This window comes from Urocitellus parryii, chromosome 5 (assembly GCF_045843805.1).
Source record: "Urocitellus parryii isolate mUroPar1 chromosome 5, mUroPar1.hap1, whole genome shotgun sequence".
NCBI classification, from domain to species: Eukaryota; Metazoa; Chordata; class Mammalia; order Rodentia; family Sciuridae; genus Urocitellus; species Urocitellus parryii.
The window spans coordinates 161,772,407-161,786,340 of record NC_135535.1 but is presented as its reverse complement, the minus strand read 5'-3'; the positions used below and the strand labels follow the sequence as shown (position 1 = coordinate 161,786,340).

At 36.0% G+C, this 13,934-nt stretch overlaps 1 protein-coding gene and 1 non-coding gene across 3 annotated transcripts in view; one reads left to right on the top strand and one right to left on the bottom strand.

Moving 5' to 3' along the window:
- The window catches only part of Adk (adenosine kinase), a 468,242-nt gene that overhangs the window by 11,223 nt on the left and 443,085 nt on the right, over positions 1-13,934 (bottom strand). The window lies entirely within an intron of this gene.
- LOC113183841 (U6 spliceosomal RNA) lies at positions 12,688-12,794 on the top strand. Its single transcript, XR_003300922.1, has one exon. It is a non-coding gene; the product is annotated as a U6 spliceosomal RNA (small nuclear RNA).

The following is a 13,934-nucleotide window of genomic DNA, read 5'->3' as shown; positions in this document are numbered from 1 at the left end:
ACCTCTCCTGGGTTAAATTGCCAGTAGTGCTGACCTCTCCTGCCCTAATCATTTCATCCCTAACTATAAAAAACTCAAACCTACTAAAAAGGATTCAGGACTGGTTTGCTTTTCTCCCACGTAGTCAGATACTATGTTCAGTATACTTAAAGTAATTCTCTTTTTTACCCCCTTTTGGGGGGCTTATTCTACTTAAAAGATTGGAAAAAAAGTTAAGCTCACCTGTTAATAGTTTGTTTTCAGTATTCTCTTTTCCTTTTTGAGTTTTTTGTTCTTTTAAAAATATGTAGAACATTAACATGTTTCTAAAAATAAAAGTTCTATAAAAGATGTATGTGGGGAGATGTCACTCTTTTACCCTGTGCTCTCCTGTCTGTGAGTAACCAACTTCACTGTCTCCTGATTTTTTCTCCTGAAGTCCTCTGGTAAAGGGAAGCACAAATATTTATACTTACCAACAATCACAGGAGGAGGTACCACACTATACAGACTCTTTTGAACTTTGATTTTTTCATTTAAAAATATCTCCTGGAAATCATTTCACATCAATCCATAGAGATCTTTTTTCTTTCTTTCTTTCTTTTTTTTTTTTTTGGTACTAGGGATTGAACTTAGGGGCACTCATCCACCGAGCCACATCACTGGCCCTGTTTTGTATTTTATTTAGAGACAGGGTCACACTGAGTTGCTAAGCACCTCATTGTTGCTGAGGCTGGCTTTGAACTTGCGATCCTCCTACTCAGCCTCCAGAGCTGCTGGGATTATAGGCAGGTGCCACCACACCCAGTGAGATCTTTTTCCTTTTTTATTTAGCTGTGCTAGAGATTCAACTCAGGGCCTCACATATTCTAGGCTAAATGCTCTAGGACTGAGCTACCTCCTCAACTCCTCCTTTCTTTTTCCCAGCTGCATAGTATCTCAGTATGTGGACACATTAGTTTATTCAATCAATTTTCTATGTGTGGAGATTTATACAGTCTCTAATGTTTTGTAATTATAAGTAGTGTCACCATTTGATTATATATTTGTGTGTTGTTAGGGGTGTTTTTGGACGGATTTCCAGAGGAAGAATTACCAGGTGGAAGTGTGTGGGGGTGTATTCGAGCATGCGTGTATGTGTTTGTTAGATATTGCCAAATTCCCTTTCATAGAGGTTGAATCATTTTGTATTTCCACTAGTAATGCATTAATGTCTATTTCCTCACAACCTTACCAACAGAATGAACTGTCCAGCTTCTGAACTTTTGTCAGTCTCGGATTAGAAATGATAGTTCAATATAATTTTAATTTGTGTTTCTGACTATGAGTGAGATGGAACATCTTTTTATATGTTTGAAGAACAAATTTTTCTGGGAATTGTTTTTAAATTTTGCCCCTCCCTCTATTTAAAAAAATTCTTTACATTTTAAGATATTATTCAAAAAATGTATTTTTCAGAAAAAATACCAACAATAATAGGGTATTAACCTTTACAAAAACTGTGTTAGCAAGTAAACAAAGTGTTTATTCATGTTTGAATCACTGAAACATTGCCTCAGGCTCAAAGTGTACTTGGTAAACATTATAGCAGATAAACATGGCTAGTAGAATTAAAAATTTTAAAAAGCAGTTTGCTCTTTTTAAGTAAAGATTTTGGACTTACCAAAAATCCAAGAAGCAAAATCTCAAATAACTGACTTGGTATGTATGTTCAATATGAAAGTCTCTTATGAGCTCTTTTCACTAGTGCCATTGCCTGTGTCTTATCAGTAAGTCACTTGAAAATGTAGGGCAAGGATCTGAATGTATGCTTTTCACGTAGCCAAGGGACCAGGAATTGGAGGAATTACACAAGGAACACGTTATCCCCATAGGTCTACTTTGGCTCCTTCTCTCCTCTGATCCTTTTAAAGATGGGCTCATCCCAGGGCCTCTCAGGCTTTTTCCAGCTTTAGGCTGTGCTATGGATGGTAGGTTCTCTAGCCATTGAGGCTTAAGGTGAGTGAGAGCTTCTTGCTGATACTGAATTTGGTTCCTAGGGTTACTACTGGCAGGCTCTGAATTTTGGGATATAATCTTTCCAAATAAACCTCTGTTCATTAACAGTGGATACAGCATACTGTCTACTGGTTGACTTTATTTAGACTTTACTGATGCTAAAGAGTGTGATCCATTTTTGCTCAGCTCTACCTAGTGGCTGAGATGAAGCCTGAAATATCAAATGGTGTAAAGAGAGGAAGTGCCAAGCTGATTTCTTCAAATCACACAGAGATGGAACTGCTGGTGTAGGAAAAAGGCATAGGATTTCCTAATGTAAGCAGTCTAAATTCTACATAGTTATAGTACATGAGGTGCAACATCTTGAATTTTCTTAGTGTCTTGTATAGAGAAATGAGAAATACTTTTAGTGGGTATGAAACCTTTAATGGAGTCACTTAAAAAGAGGAAAAAACCAAAATCTCAGTTCTTTCTTTTCCATATACATCTCTTTCACTAACAGTTTTCATGGTGACTGGAACTAAACCCAGTAGACTCTAACACTGTTTATTCTACATTCAACAGCAAAAAGCACAGTAACATCATAAATGGGGAAGAACAAAGTTTTTTATTATAGGTGTATACCATCGTGTCCACCAAGATTTTAATATTTGAAGAGTGTAGGTAAGTTGTTTGGCAGTGTTGCTTCATGTGGTCTGTCTGCTGTGTTCTCATGATTAGATTTGGGTTTAATATTTTTAATGGGAATATTACATAAATGATGCTGTCTCTCTCTCAGGGATGCCCCATCAGGGGGCATCTGTTGTTGCTTTGTCCTATCCTTTAGTGATGTGTGATCACTTGGTTAAGGTAGTGTCTGCCACATTTCTCCTTATAAAAGTTATATGCTTTGTGTGACACCAAGACAACAACAAAAAAGAACCCAATAACCTTAATAGTGACCAGTTAATTCCATCAATGGAATAATATAACCAGAATGAGGTAGCTCAATATGTGCCAATATAAAACAATCTCCAACATGAGGGCAAGTGAAAAAGCAACAGTTTGTAAGAGTAAACACAGCACACTCTCATTTCATGAAACTGGAATATATATACATACAGAAACTTGTACAGGCACATAGTATTTTTGGATGGATACAACAGAATAGCTAACTCAGAGATGGGAATAGAGAATTAGGGTGGGAACTTTTCATTTTATCTATATATAGATATGTGCACATATGCTTTTTTTTGCATTTCCTGTAATTTTCAGACATTATTTATGAAATAAAAAGAATATTAAGCCTGGCACAGTGGCACATGCCTGTAATTTCAGGTACTTGGGAACCTAAGGCAGGAAGATCTCAAATTTGAGGCCAGCCTCAGCAACTCAGCACGAGTCTGTCTGAAAATGAAAAAATAAAAAGCTGTAGTACCTGGGCTCAATCTCACGAACTAAAAGAATGAAAAAATAAATGAAGTATATTAGGAATATTTTCCTATGTTTTTAAATATTCTTGAAGACCACACTTTTATTTATTTAAAAATATTTTTAGTTGTAAACAAACACAATAACTAGTTATGTTTTAAATATTTATTTAGTTGTAGATAAACACACAGTATCTTTATTTATTTTTATGTGGTGCTGAGGATTGAACCCAGTGCCTCACATGTGTTCAACCACTAAGCCACAATGCCAGCCCAAAGACTATGTTTTTAAATGTGGCTATAGCATCATTTATTTAATCATATTATTGGACATTTGGGTGGTTTCAAAATTTTTTATTGCTATATCATTGTGATAAATATTATTTAAATTTTTTTTACAGTTGTAGATGGACAGAATGCTTTTATTTTAGTTGCTTATTTTTATGTGGGGATAAGGATCAAACCCAGTATCTTTTTTTTTTTTTTAACTGACTAACTAGTCAGTTTTTTTTTTTTTTTTTTTTTTTTTTTTAAAGAGAGAGTGAGAGACAGAGAGAGAGAGAATTTTAACATTTATTTATTTTTTCTTAGTTCTCGGCGGACACAACATCTTCGTTTGTATGAGGTGCTGAGGATCGAACCCGGGGCGCACGCACGCTAGGCGAGCGCGCTACCGCTTGAGCCATATCCCCAGCCCCAAACCCAGTATCTTACATGTGCCTGGCAAGCACTCTCCCACTGAGCTATGGCCCCAGCCTCTGATGAATATTCTTATGATATTAATCATAAGGCATATATTTGATTTCCTTAGGATACATTTACTTAAGGATAACTGAAAAATTTCAGGACTTCTTTTCCAAAAATATATTCCCAGTAGCACTCTGGCTATTAAAAAATATATATTTTTAATATTTATTTTTCAGTTTTAGGTGGACACAATATCTTTATTTTTATGTGGTGCCAAGAATCGAACACAGTGCCTCACCCACGCTAGGAGAGCATGTTACCACTTGAGCCACATCCCCAGCCCTAAAAATATTTTTGATTTGATAATTTGAAAGGTGAAAGGTAGCACTGTGTTTTAATTTACAATCATTTTTTTTTTATTAGAGAGAGGTTGAATACTTTTTGCTTAATTCATATGCTCACTGATCATTTGTATTTCTCCATTTCATGAAATGTCTGATAACAACTTTACCTATTGTTCTACTGGGATATTTCTCTTTTTTCAGTATTGTAAGAGACAATCCCAGCTTGTCCACTGTATATGTTGACTTGTCATTTGTTTTTCTTTCTTTTTTTTTTTTTGGCAGCATTGGAGCTGGAACCCAGGACCTCACACATGCTAGGTAAGTGTCACACTAAGCAACATCCCCAACCCATTTGTCTTTTTTATTATGTAAATACATTTATCTCTTCTTTAATATTTTTTCCATTAACTCCAAATCAGGTAGATTTTGGCCTGTCTTTTCTTTTAGTTTATTCATGGTAATCTAACTCTTTATCTAGAAATTATTTTGGGGTATGGTGATTGGTAATGAATAAACTTCATTTCCCTCCAGAGTTGTATTTTTGTTTCATGACCAATTACTTATCTATTCCATACCTATAGTTTTTAAAAATGATTTTAGATTTTATAGAAGAGCTACAAAGAGAGGACAGAGTGCTCTTCTGTTGATTTCAAATCCTGACTTTATTAAAATACAATATGTATTGTCCTTCCATTTATAAAAATTTTTTTTAGTTGTAGGTGGACACAATACCTTTATTTTATTTATTTATTTTTATGTGGTGCTGAGGATTGAATCTAGTGCTTTACACATGCTAGGCAAGCATTCTACCACTGAGTCTCAACTCCAGCCCCTTGTCCTTCCATTTTTAATCTTTAGTCAGATCCATGCAACACATTTGAGGAACATGTTTATTCAAAATAGTAAAAATTAGGGCTGGGGATGTGGCTCAAGCGGTAGCGCGCTCGCCTGCCATGCGTCCGGCCCGGGTTCGATCCTCAGCACCACATACCAACAAAGATGTTGTGTCCGCTGAAAACTAAAAAATAAATATTAAAAAATTCTCTCTCTCTCCTCTCTCTATCTTAAAAAAACAAAAAAACAAAAAAAACTCTTAAAGGAGTTGTCTATACACATGGTTTCCATGTCTCATTTCCTATGGAAAAAAAAAATAGTAAAAATTAAAAAGATTAAAAAATTTATCAAAAGATAAATTTCCAGAGTTGAGGTAATTTTATTTTCTTCTGTTTGCTTTTATCTTTTCAATATTATGTAATAAGCAATATTACTTTTTAAAAATATATTTATTTTTAGTTTTAGATGGACATAATATCTTTAGTTTTATTTACTTATTTTTATGTGGTGCTGAAGATAGAACCCAGGGCCTCACGCATGTGAGGCAAGTGCTCTACCACTGAGCTAAAACCCCAGCCCGCAATATTACTTTTATAATAAGTTGATAAACATCATTTTAAAAATAACATAGGAACATTTAACTATACAGAAAAATGGCTATTAAGAGCAACTTCACAGATTCAGCTAAATGATGAGCTATTCTAACAGTTTTCCACTCATGCCTTTGGAGTTCATTAATAATTGTAACCACTTGGGACAGAGCTTTTCACAAATTAAATCAGTATAAGTACAACAAAATTGGTCACTCTTCTTAGACAATTCCTCAAGGACATAAGGATCTTCACTATTTTCTGTATTCTACTCTTAGCTTTAGGAAATACAGGCAGTTTTACAGAAGACAATTTAGAAAGTTCCTGAGGGAACCTTAGAACAATCTTTTTTCCCCAAAATAAAATCTTAATCTACAGAAGCTTCATGTCAAGTAAATCTGTCCTGAAGTAGAAACTCAAGGACTGGCCAGGTGTGGTGGCACTTGCCTATAATCCCAATGGCTCCGGAGGCTGAGACAGGGGGATTGTGAGTTCAAAGCCAGCCTCAGCAATGGTGAGGCCTTAAGCAACTCAGTGAGACCCTGTCTCTAAATAAAATACAAAATAGGGCTGGGGGGGCTGGGGATGTGGCTCAAGCGGTAGCGCGCTCGCCTGGCATGCGTGCGGCCCAGGTTCGATCCTCAGCACCACATACCAACAAAGATGTTGTGTCCGCCGAGAACTAAAAAATAAATATTAAAATTCTCTCTCTCACTCTCTCTTAAAAAAAAAAAAAAATAGGGCTGGGGATGTGGCTCAGAGGTCGAGTGCCCTGGAGTTCCAACCCCTGCACAAAAAAGAAACTCAAGGACCAATGCTTCCCTCAGGATTGCTGAAAGAATTCCTAAGGGAGGGGCTTCCTAAGCGGTAGCGCACTCGTCTGGCATGCGTGTGGCCCGGGTTCGATCCCCAGCACCACATACCAACAAAGATGTTGTGTCCTCCAAGAACTAAAAAAAAATAAATATTGAAAATTCTCTTCTCTCTCTCTCTCTCTCTCTCTCTTTAAAAAAAAAAAAAATTCCTAAGGGAATTATGTAGAAAGGATCCTGTACTTCGTAGGGCCAGAGTGGTTATCATGCAATATTAATGAAAACATGTGTTTTAGCAAAAACTGTGAAGTCACTAATCATAGGTCACAAGCCTCACCTTAGAATAGTGTTAACTGATGAAGCTGGGAGACACAGACTACATATATAAAATCAAGATGTTGGCAGAGTAAGATAAATGGAAGAAAGATTTTTCTATTTGGGCTTTTCTGTTTTTTTTTTTCTTATTTTTTTAAACCAACAGACTTTATTTTTTGGAGCAGTTGTAGGTTTACACAAAAATTGAGCAGAAAGTACAGAGACTCCCATAAACCCTCTCTCTCTTCTCCTCAACCCGATTCCCCATTACTAAAATCTTGCATTAGTGTGGTACATTTGTTATAACTGATGAATCTATATTATTATTAACTATAATCTATATTATTATTAACTAATGCCTATATATTTGGGTTCATTATTTGTGTTGAATATTCTATGAGATTTGACAATGCATAAATCACCTATATCTACTATTAAAATATCACCCAGAACAGTTTCACTGCTGACAGTGCTCCACCCACTTCCCTCCCTTCTCACTCCCAGCTTCTGTCCATCCATGGCAACAATTGATCTTTTTACTATCTCCACAGATTTGCCTTTTCCAGAATATCATATAGTTGGAATCATACAGCATGTAGCTTTTCAAATTAGCTTCTTTCATTTAGGAATACAAGCTTAAGGTTCCTCCATGTCTTTTTATCAGCAGAGTCATATTTCATTGTCTAGATGTGCCACAGTTTGCTTATCCATGCACCTAGTGAAGGACATCTTGGTTGTTTTCAAGTCTTGTTCAGTTATGAATAAAACTGCTATAAACATTTGTGTGCAGGTTTTTTTTGTGTGTAGACATAAGTTTTCAACTCATTTGCACAACCAAGGAGCACAATTGCTGGATCATATGGTAACCATATGTTTAGTTTTGTAAAAAACTGCCAGACTGTCTTCCAAAGTAGCTATGCCATTTTGCATTTCCACCAGCAATGAAGTTCCTGGTGTTGTACATCTTTGCCACATAAGCCACACATACAAACTCAAGATGTTGGTAAAATGGTAAAATGAGATAAAAGAAAGGTTTTCTCAGTTAAAAAAAAATCACCTTAATAATTACTTAAAAAGAAAAACCTTCCAAAACAAAACGGACTGTTTAAAAGTGTGTGTATGTGTGTGTGTGTGTGTGTGTGTGTGTGTATGTGTGTGTGTGTGTGTGTGTATTTATTTATTTTTTGGTACTGTGGATTGAACCCAGGGCTGCTTTACCACTGAGCTATATCCCCAGCCATTTTTATTTTATTTTGACAGAGGGTCTTGCTATGTTGTCCAGGTTGGCCATGAACCTGTGATCCTCCTGCCTCGGCCCCCTGAGTGGTGGGGATTACAGGTATGTGCTACCATGCCTGCAAAAGTATATGTATTAGATCCCAAACTCACTTATCTATTCCAGTCGTCGGTCAACTCATCTCCTTTATTGTATGTTTGTTGTTTTCAGAAAATTAAATGATTCATTCGTGTGGCTGAAACAGGAGGATTGAGAGTTCAAAGCCAGCTTTGGCAACAGTGAGGTGCTAAGCAACTCAATGAGGCCCTGTCACTAAATAAAATACAAAAATAGGGTTGGGGATTTGGGTCAATAGTTAATTGTCCCTGAGTTCAATCCCTGGTACCACCACCACTACCACAACAATAATAATAAAAGAAAATGAAATGATTCATCTCATGTTCTCCCTGACTTTATCTAATCCTTGAGGACTGGGTGCAATGATCTAAATAATCATTGACATTCCTGACTACTACAATGCTATGATTTCTCTACCTCTATCACTTGCTTTACCCATCTCATTCATTTAAGCCATCAATGTCTTTATGTACAAGTAATATCAAACTTCACACTGTATAGTAGTGATAAGTTAATTACATAGTTATTAAGAGATATGTGGGAACAGTAACATAAAAAGTTATTGCATAATTACCTTATTTTTAGAGGCATTACCGTGTAATTAAAGCAAATTTGATATAATATTTTAGCAAGCAACAATACAAAATTCTTTTTCCTGCTTTTCCTTCCACACACAAAAAAATTGTTCTTAGTCATTTCTTGATCAATAGTTTTTCAATTATTTATTTATTTTCCATCTTTCTTTGATATCTGCCCTTTAGAGATGATTTATGTGTTCTTCTAAACTGGCCTGTTTAAAACTTACCTTCTATATCAAAAGTTACTGGATATAAACTGTTACATGGAATATGAGGTAGTTAACTTAAAGTCTTCATTTTTTTTTAAGATTGTGTTTTTGTACCTATAGCTGCTTTAGAAAGGGCATAAGATATAAATTAAAACTGAATAATTTGAATCCTTAATTTAGTAGACTTATGCCAGTATGACTTCTATGCTTGATTTTTATATGAAATGAATTAAGTAAAAATAACAATGACAAAAGATATCAAATAATTCAAATATGGGTAATATATACTGTTTTTCTTTGAGGATTTTATGCTTTGAGAGAAAATCATGTATGACTTTTAAAATGGCATAATAATTCAATTTGGAGATATTAAGAAATGCTTCCTGGTGAAGGTGACATGAACTGGACCTTGAATGAGCATCATTTTGCAGAGATGGACATTGTCAGCAGAAGGAAAAACAGGTAACTGTAGACAGGACAAAGCATGTTTTAGAAAATAGTAAAAGATCAGTTATAAACTATGTGCAGGAGGAGACATGCCTGTAATAATCCCAGCTACTCGAGAGGCTGAGGCAGGAGGATCACAAGGTCAGCCTGGACAACTTAGTGAGATCCTGTCTCAAAATAAAATAAAAAGGCTGAGGATGTAGTTCAATGGTAGACTGCTTGCCTAGCAAATATTATGCCCTGGGTTAAATCTCCAGTACTGCAGGGGGAAATAAAAAAAAAAGTCAGTTGTATTTGTATTGAAAACATGTTTGAAGAGGCAAGATGGGGACAGAATGTCAAGGATCTTGTAGGATATGAAATGAATTTTATACTGCAACCAATGGAGAGCCAGCCAAAATCTTCGAGCAAGGGAAGCCCATGATTACATTGCTTCTGGGCAGCAAATCCTGGCACAAGTAGGGAGTATGAATTTGCTAGGAAAGAGACTGTTACCAGAGATATCCATAGGAGTCTCCTTCAATATTCTAGGATTGGTTCTTAAAGTATGGTGCTGGACTGGCAGCTTCAGCATCATCTAAGCCCCACCACAGACTTACTATGGATTCTAGTTTTGTGCTTAAACTGTGGAAAGCATTTAAGGCCAGAAAGAAGACCAGTGTAACTAGAGTATGCAGGCAAAGGTAAAAGTCTCAGGAAAAATGCTGGAACAGCAGATCATATAGTTCCTTTTAGACCACTATAGAAGCTTAGATTTTCAGTCTAGTGCAATGAGAAAGCATAGCATTCTTATAAGTGGATGAATTAAATAATTTAACTTCTTTTTAATCATTATTTTGGCTACTTTGAAGAAAATGGAATGAAAGGCCAGAAAGAGTGAAAGCATAGAGATTGATTAGGAAGCCACCGCAGTAAGTAGAAAATGGTCTGAGCTAAAGTCATGGCCAAGAAGTGGATGTGGATACACTTAAGATACAATCTTACAACTGAATCTAAAGAACTCCCTGAAGACAGAGGGGATAGAAAGATTCAAGAATGACTCCAAGGTGTCTAGCTTGAGATGTGAAGCATCTGATGTTCCATGTATTGTGTGACAGATGGATCTTGTTGTCAGGAACATTTTCAGAACTGTATATAAGGGAAGAAGGACACAGACAAGACATGCAAACATACATTTTTATATAATCCACCCATCCATTACCCTTTTAAGACAAATAACATCACATCTAGCATTGTAGAGGGGCTTAGCTGAGATTTTTGTGAATCTGAATCAACCTTTAGTACTAACTGGACCAAGGGCAAACAACTTATGGTTCTTCCAGTGTCCAACTTGTAACAATGCACAAAAGGTGAACTGAGCTAACCTAGTATTCTCTTTCAGGGACCAGAATGGAGGACAAAGACAGGCCAGTAAAGTGGCTGTGAGGCTGGAAGAAGCAGACATGCAAGGCAGCTGAGGAACATGGTCAAGTGAAGCACTGGACTAAAGATCCATGGATACCTGCTGCCCAGGTCTGCAGAACTGACTTGAATCTGGAATTACCATTTGGCTGTCCCTTCAGTGAAAACCTCCAGTTTTGGTTCTTGTTTGAGATTCTTCTTATAACAGATAACAGTGAATTCTTACTATAAATCAGACACTAGGCTTTATAAACATGACTTCATTTAACTTTGATAAAAGCCCAAATGAGGGCTGGGGTTGTGGCTCAGCAGTACAGCACTCACCTTGCACATGTAAGGCCCTGAGTTTGATCCTTAGAACCACATAAAAATAAATAAATAAAACAAAGGTACTGTGTCCAACTACAACTAAAATATATATATATATATATATATATATATATATGAACCAAATGAGGTAGGTACTCTTTATCTTCATTTGTATAGATGAGGAAACTAAGCTTTAGAGCTATTAAGTAGTTTGTTCACAGTCTCTGCTGTACTGCTATAACCAAGTACCTGAGACTGAATTATTTATGACAAACACATTTATTTTGTTTAATAAAATAAACAAAAAGTTCAAGATCAAGCCAGGTGTGGTGGCACATACCTATAATCCCAGCAGCTTGGAAGCTAACACAGGAGGATTGTGAGTTAAAAGCTAGCTTTAGCAACTTAGTGAGACCCTAAGCAACTCAGTGAGATTTTGTCTCTAAATAAAATATAAAAAAGGGCTGGGGATTTGACTCAGTAGTTAAGCACCCCTGGGTTCAATCTCTGTTACAAAAAAAAAAAAAAAATCAAGATAAAGGCACTGGCATTAGGGGTCTGCTGAGGGCCTTCTGTTCATATGACAGAAGGTGGAAGGGAGTGAGAAGAGAGCAAACTAGGGGCTGAGGAGGTGGCTCAAGTGGTAACGTGCTCGCCTGGCATGCGTGGGGCACTGGGTTCAATCCTCAGCACCACATAAAAATAAAATAACGATGTTGTGTCCACCGAAAAACTGAAAATATTAAAAAATTTTCTCTCTATAAAAAAAAAAAGAAGAAGAGAGCAAACTAGCTAAAAGTTGCATGAAGTCTCTTTTCCAAAGAGCTTTAATCTCATTAATGGGTGAGCCTAATCGCCTCTTAGTGGCATTACTTGAATATGAATTTTGGAGGGGACACAAACTATTATGTGTTTGGTACCAAGACTCAAACACAGGGCTGGGGTTGTGGCTCAGTGGTAGAGCGCTTGCCTAGCATGTTTGAGGCCCTGGGTTCGATCCTCAGCACCACATAAAAATAAACAAAATAAAACTATTGTGTCCAACTAAAAAATAAATATATTTAAAAAAAAAGACTCAAACACATCTTTTGACCTGTTGTCTTAATTACTATACTATACTATGCTATAAAGTCTTCCATAATGCTGTGTGCTTCCTTACCAGAGAAATAAAAAAAAATTTGTTGATCCAAACTAGATGAAATAGGTTTGTTGCTTTTATCCAAACGAATCAGATGAAACAGTGCCCTGAAGCTGATGCATGGCTGCCCTACTGTATCTTGCCTCTTTCCCATGTCACAGGTCTCCTCACATAGATGTCATTCTCTAGAAAACTGAATAAATAAATCACTGTATTGTGGGGATTTTGAAATGCACATTTAAAAATAAGATGATATGTTATAATCATTAAATCCATATGCTCTGTACTCACTTCAGCAGCACATGTACTAAAATTGGAATGATACAGAGAAGATTAGCATGGCCCCTGTGCAAGGATGACACGCAAATTTGTGAAGTGTTCTATATTTAAAAAAGAAATCCATATACTTTCTCCTCTGTCTTTGAATACTTGAACATAGAAGAAAGATCTAAATACAACTGTGAAAAATAAATATTCTCCTCTACTGTTTGAAAAAGAGCTCTAGTGGTATTCTTTTTTTTTATTTAATAAGACTGTGAGTTTTTTTAATATTTATTTTTTAGTTATAGGTGGACATAATATCTTTATTTTATTTTATGTGGTGCTAAGGATTGAACCCAGTGTCTCATGCATGCTAGGCAAGCGCTCTACCTCTGAGCCACAACCCTAGCCCCTCTAGTAGAATTGTTCTATGTAACAAAATTTTACAACATGCTACCTTCATGACTTAAAGACTGAACTCAGGATAGCATCTGGCTTAGAACTACATGGGCAGATAAACATAGGACATAGCATTTCAAAAGTCAAAGAAAACTCTCAACATCTTTTGTTGTCTTTCTGACAGTCTGTTATCCTAGGCTTTAGAATTGGTCATCCCTCAAATATCATAATTTTTCATCAGTAATGTAGGCAGCCTAAGGCAGTGGTACAAGAAGGCATGAGAAGTTTACTATGAAGCACTGAATAATCTATTATAGAAATGGAGAGGACACATTAAATATAATAGCTAAACTTACTTTTAATATTTTTTTTATGTTCATCGTCCTGAGTGATCTTTTTCCAACTATGATGTTTTTCCAGTCGTTTACATGAGGGCAGGTAGAATGTTTATATGAAGACTTTCATCAAGCTCAAGGCTAATGCATTTTCTATAGAGGGTAAGCAACTCTTTGATTAATTTCTTGCTCAATATACACTAACTTTTATCATTAAGATGACAACTAAAAGCCAGCTAGAATACTTTAGAATCTTCTTTTTTTTACATTTTCCTTTCCAATCAGTATGCATTTTACTCTTTTTTTTTTTTTGGTTAATGTTTTTTAGTTGTTGATGGACCTTATTTATTTATTTATGATGCTGAGGATGGAACCCATTGTCTCACACATGTTAGGAAAGAGCTATATCCCTGAGCTATAACCCCAATCTCCTTCTTCTTTTCTTTTTTTTTAGTTGTAGTTGGACACAATACCTTTATTTATTTATTTATTTTTATGTGGTGCTGAGGATAGAACCCAGTGCCTCGCGCACATG